The sequence below is a fragment of the Egretta garzetta genome, unplaced genomic scaffold (assembly GCF_000687185.1).
Source record: "Egretta garzetta isolate BGI_Z169 unplaced genomic scaffold, ASM68718v1 scaffold108, whole genome shotgun sequence".
Classification (NCBI taxonomy): domain Eukaryota; kingdom Metazoa; phylum Chordata; class Aves; order Pelecaniformes; family Ardeidae; genus Egretta; species Egretta garzetta.
In genome coordinates, this window is record NW_009260614.1 from 7,880,282 (window position 1) to 7,884,736 (window position 4,455).

Here is a 4,455-nt window from a genome sequence, read left to right on the forward strand (position 1 = left end):
GGCGATGTGGGGCTTCCTGAGCCCCCCCATCACGGGAAGGGGGTGCACCGGGCCCCAGGGGTGCCCACACGTGGGTACCAGCCTGAGGGTGCCCCCTGCCCCTCCCCTCCACGGCGATGTCCTGGGCAGCACCTCCTGCCTGCCCCCAGTAAGACGCCCCCACCCCTCCGCTGCTGCCAGCACCCATGGGTGCCAGCCCAATGGCCTGCAGGAGCATGGGGCAGCACAAAGTGGCATCTAGGGGCGAGTTTAGAGTATGGGGGGGTGGGGGCACCCCACTGTGGCACCGTGCTGCCCTGATCCCTCGCAGCGGGGCCTGGCCCATGCTCCCACCGGGACTGGGTCCCCCAAAAGTTAGCGGTGCCCCAGAGCCGGACAGGTTGTGGCTTTGGAGCTGAATTAATTTTGCCCCTCTCCATCCCCACTGCCATCCCCCCGCCAAGTTCAGCCTAAAAAACTCAAAACATAAACTTATTTAGAAAACTGAATGTTTTCTTTTTCCTTCCAACCGCTTCTTCAGCATAGATTTTACAGTATATAATTTCTTTTTCTCTACAAAGCTTATAAAAGCAAGTGATAGATCCTACAAAGCAGTAAATCATCAGAATCCAAGCTAGCTTGACAACAGCCAAAAAGCTAAGACACATAATGGAATCTGCTTGCCAACAGCCACCAATTGAAAATACAAAATATTACTACTTATGACCATATTTATCAGAGAGATCTCACTAACTGGTATAATGTACCACAGTCAATAAAGGATCATAGAAAGGGCAGAGATATTGTTCTTCTGAGCAGAGACACCAACTTCAGGGCTTTAAGCCTTTAAACAGAAGATCGGGTTTAGCAGAGATTGTGAGCTCTCCAGGAGAATAAATGGGCCTTTCATGAAGGTAGAAATCTCTGAGTTTCCTAAATAAATGAATACAAACCCCACAATTCTCTTTTAGGACTCAAAGACCTTAAATGTAGATCACCAAAGGAGCAACAGGCCACTTTATTTCAAAGACACCAGAGAATAAGGAAAAAAAAAAAAGAAACTTCAGGAAAGGCTGGTCAAAAACAATTTAAGGATACTTCCTCTTTAAAAATATGCTTCACAAACATATCAGCTAAATGAATCCTCCTTAAAGGCTAACTCCTAGTACATGTTAAAGATTAATTTACAGTGCTGACTTTTCAAAGAGAAAAATGCAAATAAAAAAACCCATGTTGTCTTAATTGAACTGCTTGCAGGAAACATACCCATTTCCATCAATAACAAACAGCATGCTCTGGGAACCAGGACAGGCGGATGACAGGCAAATACTGAGAAGTCTGAACTGATCATCACTAACATCACTTTAGGATTCCCTTCTCTTTCCATTCTGAAACTGTTAAAAGCTGAGAAGTGGGGGGAAATATCAGAGGAGGGAAAACATCTCTTTTCCCCATGAAAAAAAATGCACAAACATACTATCTTTTTTATTTATGGCCTCAGCTCCTTATTGAGACAGCAAATATTTGCTTCCCCCCCCCCCCCCCCCCCCCCCCTTCAGGTATCACCCCACAAGAAAGGGGGTCCCATTCCCTTGGGAACCATCGACTTGCAAGGGATGGGTGCCCTTGTTTGGCTGAGCATCACCCTACGAGGAAGGGGTCCCATCACCCCCTCAAGCCTCATCCCAAAAGAAAGGGGGTCCCATTCCCTTGGGAACCATCGCCTTGCAAGGGATGGATCAAGCACCACCCCACAAGAAAGGGGTCCCATTCCCTTGGGAAACATTGCCCCGCGGGGATGGGTGCCCTTGTTCGACTGAGAATGGCCCCAAAAGGAAGGTTTCCCACTGCCCCATGAAGCATCATCCCCCAGAGAAGGGCGTCTCATCACCTCTCCCGCCCCCCCCCAAGTATCACCCCACTGGAATTGTTCCTCTCCCAACTTGAGCATTGTCCCACAAGGAGTAGGGGGGTCCTACTGTCCCATGAAGCATCATCCAGAAGGGAAGGGGTCCCGTCATCTCACCAAGCATCACCTCGAGGGATGGGATCCTCACCCACCCAAGCGTCAGCCTGCAGGGAAGGGGTCCCATCACCCCATCAGGCATCACCCCACAAGAAAGGGGTCTCACAGCCCCAGGAAACATTACCTTGCTGGGAGGGGTGCCCTCGCCTGCCCTCACATCACCCCACAAGGAAGGGGTTGCATTGTCCCCCCCCCAGCTGACAGGGACCTCATGAAGTTTCACAAGGGGAAGTGCAAAGCCCTGTCCCTGGGGGAGGAAGAGCCCCAGGCACCGGGACATCCCAGGGGCCACCCAGCTGGGCAGCAGCTCAGCAGAAAAGGTCCTGGGGGTCTTGGTGGCCACCAAGTTGACCACCAGCTAGCAATGTGTCCTTGGGGCAAAGGAGGCAAATGGCATCCTGGGCTGTGCTCAGAGGAGCATTGAGCCTTCCCATCTGCTCAGTGCTGGGAAGGCTGCTCCTGGTGTGCTGGGTCCAGTGCTGGACTCCCCAGTATGAGAGAGAGACATGGACATACTGGAGAGAGTCCAGTGAAGGATCACTAAGAAGATTAAAGGACTGGAGCATCTCTCCTGTGAGGAGAAGTGGAGAGAGCTGGGACTGCCCAGCCCGGAGGAGCAAAGGCTCCAGGGACCTTGTCCATGTATATGCATGCCTGGAGGGAGGGCGCGGAGGGGATGGCACCAGGCTCAGTGGTGCCCAGCGCCAGGCCCAGGGGCAATGGGCACAGACTGGATCACAGGGCTGCTCTCTGAACATCAGGCAACACTTTGTCACTGTGAGGGGAGCGCTGGCCCAGGCTGCCCAGGGAGGTGGTGGGGTCTCTGTCCTTGGAGACGTCCAAAAGGCATCTGGGCATGGACATGGGCAACCGGCTCTGGGTGGCCCTGCTGGAGCAGAGGGTTGGATGATGGCCTCCTGAGGTCCCTCCCAACCTTAGCCACCGTGTGGTTTTGTCCCTCACCTACCTGAACATCACCCCACAAGGAAGGGGTCCCACTGTGCCACCAGTGTCCCTGTGGGTACGGGTCCCTTCATCCATCTGAGCATCACCCCACAAGGAGGGGTCTCGCAGCCACCTGAGCATCACCTCACTAGTAAGGGGTCCCATTGCCCACAACAGCATCACCCCACAAGGAAGGGGTCTCCTTGCCCACCCCAGCACTCCTCTGCAGCTGGGGCAGTGGCCATGGGCTGGTGTGCGGCTGTGTCATACCAAGGGGGTTCACCCTTCCCACCACCCCACAGGGGTTCTGTCCTGTTTGGGGGCACTGGGCACCCTGGGAGCACCTGGCAGGGTCCTGTGGCTGCCCCAGCCTCACTTTGCAGCAGGCAGGGCTTGGCACAGGCACCCCCATGGCCCTGCCTAATTCTGGGAGCAGAGCAGGAGGAGGGCAGCACCAATCCATGCCCAGCCCGGAGCAGCTCAGCACCGTCATGAGTTTCACAGCCTCAGCCCAGCACAGGCAGCGAGGACACACATCCTCCTGCCAGCACAGGGGCTTCAGCGTCGGGGCGCGGGGGGCTGCCATACCCCGGCACCGCCGGGAAAATGAAGTGCGAGCTGCCAGCGGGGGCTGCAGGCTCCTGGCGGTGCCGGATGCGGCCCGGCTGGCCAACGCGCCGTAATCGAAGACATGTGTGTGGGCTTTGGGGAGAGGCTGCGCTGGGAAACAGGGCCCTGCGGAGACCGGGGGGCTGTATCCTGTCCAAAAGCCCAGGTCCCACATGAAGCCAGGCATGCGAACGCGATCCAAACCACAGCTGGATTTGAACCGAATCTCCCAGCATCTGGGCTAATTTGCTGCAACTTTGATTGATCGTGGGGAGGGGGCACGGGCGGGAGACGCTCCAGCTCAGACCTCCCAACAGAGCCAATGACTTAACCAGAGCTGGTTCCAATCTGCTCAGCACATTGAGGCGAAAATGCCCCTTTCCCCACACGCTCCTGTTCGCCGGCGCTGGCTCTGCCCGTGGCCCCACAGCCCTGCCGTCCCTGTCCCTCGGGGCTGAGCATGTGCTGCAGGTCCCCGAGGGCAGGTTTTGGGCTCTCTGGGTGCAGGATGTGTCCATGGAAGCTGGGTTGGGCCTTCTGGGGGTGGGGCTCACCACCTTGGGGTCCCTCCAGAAAGCAGAGCAGGGCAGAAGGGGGGGGATATAAGTGGATCCAACCCCCCTCCACCTGCCCCAACCCCCTGAGGGCACCGACCCATCCCTCCGCTCCCACGAGACGATGGGGATGGAAGAAGAGCTGCAAAGGAGGGTGGAAAAGGTGAAGGTTTTTCCATTCCCCCCTGCTCGGTCGCTGCCCTGAGGGCTCGGCATCACTCAGCAGGTAGCTGGGGCAGCCCGGGGTCCCGGCCGGCCCCGGGGGAGGCAGCTGTCTGGGAGCCGCTCGCTGCCGTGATTTATACAGCACAGCCCCATAAATTACCGGGACGGCGCCCGCGG